The following is a 13178-nucleotide window of genomic DNA, read 5'->3' on the forward strand; positions in this document are numbered from 1 at the left end:
ACAGAAATCGTTTTTGCGAAATATAGCATAAATGGTAATGTAGATGACATGCAATCAGTTTGATCATCAAAAATAACTTATAATGAATATAAGAATGTGTTTTATCATAATCAACTCGACAATCTTTAGTATAAACACGAATCGGAACCGAAAGTCTTGTAAAACGACTTTTTCGTTGACTCTCGATTCGGATCCGTGCATGCATGTATGAGATCTGTATTAGAGCTTATTTTAGACCATTTTTATTTTAGTTTAACTCTCTGGAATTTTTACAACTTGAGTCTATGCTTAGCCGATTCATATGCATGTTTCCGATTATGCTTAAAAGTTGACTATTTTGCCCTTTTTGAAATAAAACGTGATTTTTGGAAAAGTGAAAGAGTAGAAATCTTTATTTCTAATTTATAAACTTGCACCGAAAATTTGAGATCAGTTGGTGGTCCAGATTTTGAGTTATGGCCGATATCGTAAAACTATATCTTTATGTTAAATAAACGGCGCATTTCGCGTATAACCTATTTCAGGCCACGTTTTGATATAAAACTTTTTACCCACTGATGTTATATAATATTTTGGGATTTTTGAAGATTTTTATTTAATTTTTGGCTGATCGTATCATAGGTCGCTAAGTCGATTCGGTTAATGCCGGTTTTGACCGTTTAAGCCATAAAATGAGTTTTATACATTCTTTTGACCCCAAACCTTTTCCTACTGATTTTATTTGTTAAATAAATTATTTTGGGCATTCTGGAAATATAAAAATCTCAGCTTTCTTTTAAAAACCCGGAAACGGCTCTAAATCGCATTTTAAGCGTTTTTAGCGCATAGTAAGCGTTATACTCATATTAAACACATAAGATTCATACCTACTGATGTATTTAGTATATTTGCATATAATAACAGTAAGTATAATATTTTGAACTCAGATTTCCAGTTTTGACGTTTTCAATCATTTTCAAAATGAGTCAGTTAATTTGTATTTACCAGTGTAAACTGACGTATTTTCCCAAAAGGTTAAGTGCAGGTACTATACGTACTAGGCTGGCTGTTTCCTAAAGAGCGTCCACAATAGTCTCGCAAGCTCGGACGACAATAAACTGTTGAACAGTATATCTTATTTTATTTGATCCGCCTGTGGATCCGTTTCAACTACTTGTGATATTTATTATTACATTTTAATTAAAGTTGAAATGAATCTATTTCTGCTTCCGCTGTGCATTATTATATTGTGTTGTTGTCTATGACGATGCCAACCACGTCACCTTACCCCACACCGGGCCCACCGGTGACACGTGGAGATCGGGGTGTGACAGTCAAGCCCAGGCTGACAACAACGTGGTTAATGGTACGTTCCTTGTGAATGGTATTTATGCATCATGTTTGTTTGATTCTGGAGCCGATAACTTCTTTGTGTCGTTTGAATTCAAGAAGCTCCTTAGTCGTAAGCGTTCTAATCTCCCCTCGTCATTCGAAGTCGAAGTTGCTACTGGAAGAACCGTTGCCGTTAACTCTGTTCTTCGTGATTGTACCCTCGAGCTTAACAATCACATCTTCCCAATTGATCTCATTCCAATGCAACTCGGAAGTTTTGACGTCGTAGTAGGCATGGAATTTCTTCGCGAAAACCATGCTGAAGTTGTGTGTTTTGAAAAGATGATTCGATTCTCGCTCGCAAGTGGTGATCTCTTATGTGTGTACGGTGAAACAGCTTCGAAAGGTCTTAAACTCATGTCGTGTGTCCAAGCTAGCAAGTATCTCCGCAAGGAATACAGAGCTTTCTTGGCCAATATTGTAGTAGCGGAGAAGGAAAAGAAAAAGAAAGTTGAAGTCAAATACGTTCCAGTGGTTCATGAATTTCCTCAGGTATTCCCTGATGACCTTCCCGGACTACCGCCAAGTCGTGAAATTGACTTTCGTATCGACCTCATTCCTGGAGCTAACCCTGTTGCTAAAGCCCCTTATCGACTTGCACCATCCGAAATGAGGGAACTCTCAAACCAACTCCAAGAGTTACTTGAAGAAGGCTTTATTCGACCGAGCACCTCTCCGTGGGGCGCACCAGTCCTTTTCGTCAAAAAGAAGGATGGGTCGTTCAGGATGTGCATCGACTATCGGGAATTGAATAAGCTGACCATCAAGAACAGTTATCCCCTACCTCGAATCGACGATTTGTTTGATCAGCTACAAGGTGCATCATGTTTCTCGAAGATCGATTTACGTTCAGGATATCATCAGTTGCGCATACAAGAGGAAGATATACCCAAAACCACCTTTCGCACTCGTTACGGCCACTATGAGTTCGTTGTTATGCCTTTTGGCCTAACCAACGCACCCGCGATTTTCATGGATCTGATGAATCGCGTGTGTAAGCCTTATCTCGACCGTTTCGTCATCGTGTTCATCGACGATGTCTTGATTTATTCCAAATCGAAAGCCGAACACGCGCAACATCTACGTTTGGTTCTCGAGTTACTCCAGGGGAACCAACTCTATGCCAAGTTCTCCAAGTGCGAATTTTGGTTGGAGGAGGTTCAGTTTCTGGGTCACATCGTGAATAGTCAGGGTATTCATGTCGATCCCGCGAAGATTGAAGCAGTTAAAAGCTGGATTACGCCAAAGAACCCGTCTGAAGTTCGTTCTTTTCTTGGATTAGCGGGCTATTATCGACGATTTATCGAAGGATTCTCTAAGATCGCTGTGCCGGTTACCGCTCTCACTCATAAAGACAGGTCTTTTGTTTGGGGAACTGAACAAGAATCTTCTTTTAAAACCCTTAAGCGCAAGCTCTGCAATGCTCCTGTTCTCACGTTGCCAGACGGAAACAACGATTTCATTGTCTATTGTGACGCTTCCAACCTTGGTCTTGGTTGTGTTCTCATGCAACGGGACAAGGTTATAGCTTACGCATCTCGTCAGCTCAAAATCCACGAGAAGAACTATACAACCCACGATCTCGAGCTAGGCGCAGTTGTTTTTGCATTGAAGATTTGGCGACACTACCTGTATGGTACCAAATGTACGATCTTCACCGATCACAGGAGTTTACAACACATCTTTAATCAGAAAGAACTTAACATGTGTCAACGCCGATAGGTAGAACTTCTTAACGATTACGACTGTGAGATTCGTTATCACCCAGGCAAGGCAAACGTTGTAGCCGACGCACTCAGCAGACGGAGTTATTTGCTCAGTATTCGCAATACCCAAGCCCAGCACAACCTCGAAGCTCTCATCCGCGAAGCCCAGCATGCATGTTTTAACGAGCGCACTTTGAAGAAGGAAAGAATCTATAACGATGGAGCTCAGCTTGTAAGCAAAGCAGATGGGATTTTCTATTATCTGGACCGAATTTGGATCCCTAAGCGGACCGATTTGCGAAAGATTATAATGAACGAAGCCCACAAATTTCGGTATTCTATTCATCCCGGTGCCGATAAAATGTACCAGGATCTTCGTTACAAGTACTGGTGGCCGGGTATGAAACGGGATATCGCCCTCTATGTTGGAAGTTGCCTGACTTGTGCGAGAGTCAAGGCTGAACATCAACGACCTTCTGGTTTACTCGAACAACCTCCAATCCCTATATGGAAGTGGGAGAGTATAGCTATGGATTTCATAACCAAACTTCCGCCCACGCCATCAGGTCACGACAGCATTTGGGTTATAGTTGATCGTCTGACCAAATCAGCCCACCTTTTGCCAATACGGGAAGACTACAAGGTAGAACGACTAGCCCGAATCTACACCGACGAGATCATTTGTAATCATGGTACGCCTCGTGACATCATTTCAGACCGTGATGCTCGGTTTACTTCGCGATTGTGGGAAACGTTTCAAGAGGCCCTTGGTACGTCGCTTAACCTGAGTACTGCATTCCACCCTCAAACCGACGGACAGACTGGAAGAACGATCCGTACTCTAGAGGACATGCTCCGAGCATGTGTTATAGACTTCGGTGGTAGTTGGAACAAATACCTGTCGTTAGTCGAATTCTCGTACAACAACAGTTATCATGCCAGCATACAAATGGCACCATTCGAGGCTTTATATGGAAGAAGATGTCGTTCGCCTATTGTGTGGCACGAGATCGGTCACTCGCAATTAACCGGTCCCGAGTTACTGCAAGAAACGACTGACAAAATCCTCCAGATTCGAGACAACTTGTCGAAAGCCAGGGATAGACAGAAAATTACGCCGATAGAAGATGCAAGCCCCTTGAATTTGACGTTGACGACTACGTACTCCAAAAAGTGTCACCTTGGAAGGGTGTGGTCAGATTCGGCAAGAAAGGGAAACTAGCGCCTCGATATGTTGGGCCTTTAAGATTCTGGAAAGGATCGGAAAAGTCGCCTACAAACTCGAACTACCGGAGGAACTCAGTAACGTCCACCCAACTTTCCATGTGTCGAACCACCGAAAATGCCTAGCTGATCATGATCTGATTGTACCTCTCGACGATCTTCAGGTCAACGAAACGCTACACTTCATGGAAAAGCCTATCGAAATCATGGATCGCCAAACCAAGCAATTCAGGCACTCACGCATCCCTATCGTGAAAGTCCGATGGGAAGGCAAATGAGGCGCGGAGTTCACTTGGGAACTCGAAAGCGACATGAAGGCCAAGTACCCGCAGTTGTTCAAATAAAGATCTGGAGGGTCAAATTGGTAATTCACGGTGCTGTGCAGCTTTCAGCCTAATTTCGGGACGAAATTCCCTAAACAAGGGGAGGCTGTAACACCCCGTGTTTTCGAATGTCAAAGTCAAAGTCAAAGTCCAAGTCAACTTTGACTTCTTTGACTATAGTTAGTCTATTTTTTATGTTTATTTGTATTATGTGGAGTAAGTATTGTTAATCAAAATATATCGAAGTAATCGAATGTTTAATCAACGCGAGCTGATTTACGACTGTGAATAGTAGGAAGTAACAATGCGATAAAGTTAACTAATCAGTAATCAAATCGATCTAACCATCATCGAACTCGAATCTCGAATTACGCAAACTTCGGTTGTTGTTATACGTGTGTGTGTGCCTTATGTGTTAGTGTGTTACCTGTGCGTGCTTACTTTATGTTTTGTGTGGTGATCAATCGAAACTCGAATCGAAACTCGAAACTCAAGTCAAATGCAATCGAAATCGAATTACGACGAATGGTAACGTAAGGATAGGGTGAGATATAGATGATTGTATGTTAGATATAGTAGTTGGGACTGAAAGTAATTTGAATAGGAAACTCTACCGTACTCGTATCGTCTTCAATCGAAATCGAAATATCGAAAATCGTCGCACCGAACACTCGAACCAGGTTGTTGATCGATCAGGCTGTCAGCCGATCGAACAGCCCAGCCGATCGGACGGACTGTCCGATCGACCAGGCTGTCCGATCGGGATGCCTGGCCGATCGGCCAGACCTTTTCTCTTTTGGAGCCTATAAATAGGGCTGTCATTGTCATTATTTCCACTTTTGGAAACTCTCTGACCGACCATGTAACGCCCTGCTTTTTCATACTTTCCATAATTAGAAAGCTCGCCTTGTAATGCTATTTTTGGAAATCTTGTATTATTGTAGCCGTCTTTTCGTTGTAAAATCCGAGACTTGGATCATAAATTCGTATTTCTTTAAATTCACCATCTACGTATTCATACATGTTCATACGTTCGAATTCATTGTACATCGAATCCTTATTTGTAATTCGTACTTATACGATACTTATTCACGATGCATGTCCATGCCTGTCCTTAAATTGTTGATACCTAAAAACCCCTAATAATATGCTTATTTATACAACGGTTAATCATCTAATATGTGACATGCACTTGTCACTTACAAACATGTTACATACTTGTACATTACACTTTTTACCTAGTTAAATCATGTTTTATTTCATATTTCACCTTGTTACAAGTTAGGGGAAACATTGTTGCATATTATTACACAACTTAATTAACAAAATTACTCATTATAATGTTTTAAAAAAATAAAAAAATAAAGAAATATGGCAGCCCCAATTCAGCAAAATTCAGCCCCATATAGTTGGGTTTTGTGGGCTAGTTTCAAGGTGTAACCCCTTCTAAACACTTCCAAAGCCCAACCCATTGAAACCCTAATCCTTCCCCCTATAAATAACACTTATAACCAGACTCCCTACCACTTTTGCAACACTAAAAATGTAACGCCCCGTGTTTTCTATGTAAAAAAAATAATAATAACAAAAATTTAAAACTGCCAAACAGCAGCGACTACATGTGGTGTTGTAGTTGTTTTTGATTCTTTTAATTGTATCTACCTTATCACTTCATGGTATTACATATATCACAACTTGTATTATTTTATTAATCAACAACTAGCCACCTTAATCTTGTCAAAACAAAAAAAAAATAAGAAAATAAAAAGAATGGACAACAGTCCGATCGCAAGGTGTAAGTGTGGTGCTTTCTCATCGTTTAAATTTTCTAACCACCTAACTACATAATATTACATATGATTAATTAAATTAGAATAACCCTACCTAACATATGTTGTCTCAAAACAAAAACAAAAGAAGGTAAATGGCTGTCAACAGCCCACCCGTTCACAACTTTTAAATGGTAGATTTATTGTTTGTTTTTAAATGCAAACTCTTAACTTTAGGCCCAACTCACACTTAACCTAGTTATATAACCATCTCTAACCTCCTTCCCTTCAAAGAGAAACCCTAGCCCCCATGACCCATCCCTGCTCACTAGTCCGGCGACCGGACTTGACCTCCGGCCGACCTCCGGTTTCCGGCAAACAAACACCCACACCCCTGTTCTTCTCTCTTCGCCTCAGACCACCGCACAAACCCCCACCCTTACTCGATTGAGTGGCCGACCCCCACCTCGGTGGTGGCACACGGCGACAGCCGTAAGAGCGGAGAGAGGGAGAACGGAGAGGAGAGAGAAAGAAACGAAGAGAGGGAGATAGACGACGACAGTGGCGTCGTCTGTGGCGGCGGCGGAGCTATTTTGCTTCGAGTCAGTGACGGGGCAGCGCCGGTGGTGAAGTGATGGTGGTATTGGCCGCAACGGTGGTGGTGCTCGACAACACTGTCGGCAACGACGCCGGTGGCGTTTTGACTCCGACGAGTACAACCGGTAACCCCTCATCTTGTTCTTTCATTTCGGTTTCTTCCTTTTAATCTGATGTAAGGTGATACTAACAATGTTCCGTTTGTTTGGGGTCGGGTTCGGCTCAAAGATTGGCCTCGGCTCAGATTCTCGTGTTCGGTTCGCACGAATTCGGGTTCGGTTCAAGGGGCGTGTCGGGTCAGATTGTAGCTCGGGTTACGACTTGATGTTCGGGCTTTGGTTCGGTCAGACGTGGTCAAAGCCAGCCAGCCGGTCAACTGTCGGGTCACCGGATTAAACACGAGACTAGAATAAAAGTGGCGAAAACATAAATTTTATTGTTTTGTATCAATTAATATTTTATCACGGAACTGAACTTTAGATAACTTGTATTTGTAAACATTCGTAGAATCATACAAATATGTTGTTGTGTTTTGGAAATATATCGACACATTAGTTGTCGGGATCGTCCAAAAACAGGCGAAACTCTGCCCGTTTTTCGTAAAATTCCATAAATCGAAACGCGTTAATTTTATAAAACGAAACCTTTCGAAGTTCTAATATTTTTATTAAATAAAATATACACTATTATTATTTTGTGTTAATCAATGGTTGAACCACTAATGAAAACATATTGGATTCAATTAAATTTTTATAACAATAATTTTAAATGTAAATTTATTTAATTATTTAATTAAATTCTTTTAAAAAAAAGAACAAAACTTCTATAATATTTTTTTTTTGAGAAACTTAGATTAAAATCTTGTATAAACTTTACATACAAAAATATATATATATATATATACTTAACCATCGACTAGTTACACTCTAAGTTCTACTTTGAATCCTTCGTCATAATTTCCGAATACTCATACACCTTCGCTTGCCCATATAGGGTGACCTTGGTGTTCCATCCTCTTGAACTTATACATTCGTCAACACTTGGATAATCGGAAGACTTAGCAATTTGTGAGTATACTCGCAACCCCCTTTTTATGTTTACCACTTTTTGGGGTGTAACATGTTTTACTATTAAACTACACTTAAACTTATTCTTTATGCAATGCACAAAACAATCCTTATACATGAATACTATGTTATGATACTTGATGCTTACGTTGACCATACTTATGTGATATGTTTTAGTCATTAGCTCTCACGAGCCTCCCTTCGACATGTATAGCGCTATAGGAGTAACGCACCGCCCCCCTTAAACTTGGGTCATGTTGAATTAATTAAACTTTCTTGCGTAAACAGAGGTTGGCTAGAAATATTGCATGCCACGTTAGGTTGATCTCGTATGAACTAAGTTGCCATGTGGATTCGTTTTAAACTTTTATACTTATACTTATGCTTAAACTTGTATACTCGCCTTTGCTTTTGCATTGAATTGTATTTTAAACATGTTGCAGGTTGAGGTATGATGATGCTATGAAAACGGACTAGCAAAAATGCCTAGATACTCACTTAGACGTCTTAGGTCAAATACGTTGTATAAATTTCATATTTGTTGTTGTATTGTTCTCTTGTATTTTTAATGTATTGTAACATTTATTCATGAATGAAATCAATTTATCTTTAATTCTATTGTCACAATTAGCGTTATGAGTTATGAGCAATCTTTCTTCGTCTCACTCCGATGTTTCCGCCATCGGTTGGGGTGTGACAGATTGGTATCAGAGCCATAACTATAGGGAATTAGGAAAAGTAGGAATGCTTTAGCCTAGTCTATAGTTTTAGAGCCTTATTCTTATGTTTTATTTGAAACTACTTGCATGCTACCTTATTTGCTCTTATTCATTCTCTTTTGATCTTTTAAGCATATATGGCGCTTATGTGTTAACACTTGACATGCTATACTTGCTTTATTATGTGCTAATACATGTTTTATTATCCCACTCATTATGTGCTATTCTTAATATGCTTCATTGTGCGTTTATATTTGTTGTTTATTCCTTTAACATACTCTTTCCCTCATGCATTTTACTCGACTATTCTAAATCCGTAAACACTCGAGACGAATTCACCAAAATAGGCGTGAAACCCACAATTTAGTGAACGACTCACAATCTACCTATTCTTCTTTTTACACGAGATATCGCCATTAAGCTAGGAGTGAAATCCACATCTTAATGGTAAATCTCAAATTTCAAATTCTAGTGGACCCTCGTCAACATGTCGAAATTAAATTTTGACCCGACGAGTACCAACCACACTTAGGATACGAAATTGTCAAGTTAGGGGTGAAACCCGCACCTTGTCGACTAGTTCCACTCCTTGATATTTTGTTTTTCATAAATCCCGCCAAGTCTCGAAATTTCGATTGATTTGGGACATGTAGTAACCGGAAGGGTAAATACCGTTAACCGACTTGTCGGCGAGAGTATTTTACCTATTAGGCCAAAGCATGCTCCTCAAATTCGAAAGACTTTTCGACCACTTTGGTTAGTCAAAGTTCCGTTTTGGAACCATCCAAATTTTGATCAACATGTGTTTCAAATATTTATTTTATACGATGCAATCTTTCAAACTCGAGTATACTTTCGATATTCTCTTTTCATGCACACAACATATTGAACCTTTTCCATACATTTATATATATGCATGATTTCATATAATATAATTTCATATTCCTTGTAACGACGAGTGGAGACATATCATTAAGATTGGAGTGATTTCCTTACCTTGACGACTAACTCCACTCCCCTTTTTCTTAAAAAAAAAAACGACATCACCAACGAGTTAGGGGTGATTCCCTTACCTAGGTGATCGTTACCAAAACGTCTCTTCAAAATATTTTATGATGCAAACTCGATCATGCCTTATACCTAAAATTGTTTATTATCATTCAAAATACGTACTTATACGATTTCGAAATACATTGTTTTATCAAGCGTATTTCTTATCCCACAATCTTTTCTTTTGCATACCTCATATACACGAGATTCTTAATCATGTCTTAAAACGTTTTATTACTCGAACTTCAAAACCTTACGAAATGCTACCTATCAATTTAATCGTTCCAATGAAACTCTTGCCCACGAACTTCATATTCGATTTAATAACTAAAACACGTTCAGATTATACCATCATACTAGGGACTTCCACTCTTAAATCAAATAAACCCCTCTCATATACTTATAAGATCTTATGGATGTTATATGATCGTTTTACCAAAGACTCTTTTCAACATCAACAAATCATTTGTTAAATTTTAATCACCAACCCTTTTGCTTTCTAAGGATCGACGCGTTCACCTCCAAAATTTAAAATTTCTTGTTTTGATGCAAATGAAGCGAACTCATTTTCGAAAACTTTTCCTACACCGCTTAATTCGCCATATAAATTTCAAAAAACACGTGGGCTAGAAGACCTCATGGGGACCGATAATTTTCAACACCCGTAAACTTTTGAAGCCAAAGTAGCATTTCCATTCATTACAAAATACGATATGCATGACCAATAAGTACTTTATATCCTCTTACATATGCAAACTATATTCTACCTTTTAAACCAAGCTCAATCTAAATTTGATTCAATAAACTCAACGTTTCGTTTAAACAACTATACATGCACATCATCATACACGTTTCTGTCGCTTCATCGCGACAATTTCACTTATATCCTTCGTATTTACATGCTCAACCTTTTGAGCACTCGTACATACGTAACTTTGTTATGTTTCAATTAATACTATATACGTAATCATTAGTATTTGTACTCACACTCTCACTCATATTCATAACAACGCATTTTATGCTTATACTTATAATCGTATTCATACTTGTACTCATGCGTTTTATGCTTATAATTATATTTATATTTTTCATGCTTACACGTATACTCATACTACTCGTACGTTTGATACCCATACTTACGTGTTTATTCATACTTAAACTTATACTTATGCTCATAATTTTGCTTATACTCATGATTCATACATTCGTACCTATACGCGAGTGTAATCCGAGGGATTCGCTTGCGTGGGTCCCATACATACTTAAGCATGTAATTGCTTACATACTATATTCTTATACGTACACATTCTTATTCTTTTTATGTATACCCTGAATCATACACAACTAGTACAAGCTATGCAGATCATGCGACGATCAAAATAATCGCGGGTGCACACGAGATTATAGTGATAGGCGTATGAGAACCCTAAAGTGTACTACTGTGTATGGTAAGTCACGGAACGTAACATGACACCGAATACGAAACGGAAGTAATGTGGTCAAAGCATAGTGGATACGCCGCTGGTACTTCCTATATATAAGTGTTTCCACCATGTTACCAAACTTTCGTAAAACGTGCCATGAGAAATTCGGTGTCTTGCAGACCTACTTAGACCTAATACGTAAACTTTAACAACTTACAAACGCATTATATCCGATTATCCTCGACGAGACCTCATTCTTAACGCACTACTTTTGTCTATCTGATACGTATGCCATTCTTATACTTATAATCGTTTATTAGATAAATCGTTCACCCTTATACATCCATTATTCTCCACTGTCCTTACAAGCCTCATTTTTTCTAACAATCCTCTTCGGCTTGCCAAAAACCTTTTCAAGTCTTCCTTTTGAATAAATTTCGGGACGAAATTTTCTAAAGGAGGGGAGACTGTAACGCCCCGTGTTTTCTATGTAAAAAAAAATAATAATAACAAAAATTTAAAACTGCCAAACAGCAGCGACTACATGTGGTGTTGTAGTTGTTTTTGATTCTTTTAATTGTATCTACCTTATCACTTCATGGTATTACATATATCACAACTTGTATTATTTTATTAATCAACAACTAGCCACCTTAATCTTGTCAAAACAAAAAAAAAATAATAATAAAATAAAAAGAATGGACAACAGTCCGATCGCAAGGTGTAAGTGTGGTGCTTTCTCATCGTTTAAATTTTCTAACCACCTAACTACATAATATTACATATGATTAATTAAATTAGAATAACCCTACCTAACATATGTTGTCTCAAAACAAAAACAAAAGAAGGTAAATGGCTGTCAACAGCCCACCCGTTCACAACTTTTAAATGGTAGATTTATTGTTTGTTTTTAAATGCAAACTCTTAACTTTAGGCCCAACTCACACTTAACCTAGTTATATAACCATCTCTAACCTCCTTCCCTTCAAAGAGAAACCCTAGCCCCCATGACCCATCCCTGCTCACTAGTCCGGCGACCGGACTTGACCTCCGGCCGACCTCCGGTTTCCGGCAAACAAACACCCACACCCCTGTTCTTCTCTCTTCGCCTCAGACCACCGCACAAACCCCCACCCTTACTCGATTGAGTGGCCGACCCCCACCTCGGTGGTGGCACACGGCGACAGCCGTAAGAGCGGAGAGAGGGAGAACGGAGAGGAGAGAGAAAGAAACGAAGAGAGGGAGATAGACGACGACAGTGGCGTCGTCTGTGGCGGCGGCGGAGCTATTTTGCTTCGAGTCAGTGACGGGGCAGCGCCGGTGGTGAAGTGATGGTGGTATTGGCCGCAACGGTGGTGGTGCTCGACAACACTGTCGGCAACGACGCCGGTGGCGTTTTGACTCCGACGAGTACAACCGGTAACCCCTCATCTTGTTCTTTCATTTCGGTTTCTTCCTTTTAATCTGATGTAAGGTGATACTAACAATGTTCCGTTTGTTTGGGGTCGGGTTCGGCTCAAAGATTGGCCTCGGCTCAGATTCTCGTGTTCGGTTCGCACGAATTCGGGTTCGGTTCAAGGGGCGTGTCGGGTCAGATTGTAGCTCGGGTTACGACTTGATGTTCGGGCTTTGGTTCGGTCAGACGTGGTCAAAGCCAGCCAGCCGGTCAACTGTCGGGTCACCGGATTAAACACGAGACTAGAATAAAAGTGGCGAAAACATAAATTTTATTGTTTTGTATCAATTAATATTTTATCACGGAACTGAACTTTAGATAACTTGTATTTGTAAACATTCGTAGAATCATACAAATATGTTGTTGTGTTTTGGAAATATATCGACACATTAGTTGTCGGGATCGTCCAAAAACAGGCGAAACTCTGCCCGTTTTTCGTAAAATTCCATAAATCGAAACGCGTTAATTTTAT

This window comes from Helianthus annuus, chromosome 14, assembly GCF_002127325.2.
Source record: "Helianthus annuus cultivar XRQ/B chromosome 14, HanXRQr2.0-SUNRISE, whole genome shotgun sequence".
In the NCBI taxonomy this organism is placed as follows: domain Eukaryota; kingdom Viridiplantae; phylum Streptophyta; class Magnoliopsida; order Asterales; family Asteraceae; genus Helianthus; species Helianthus annuus.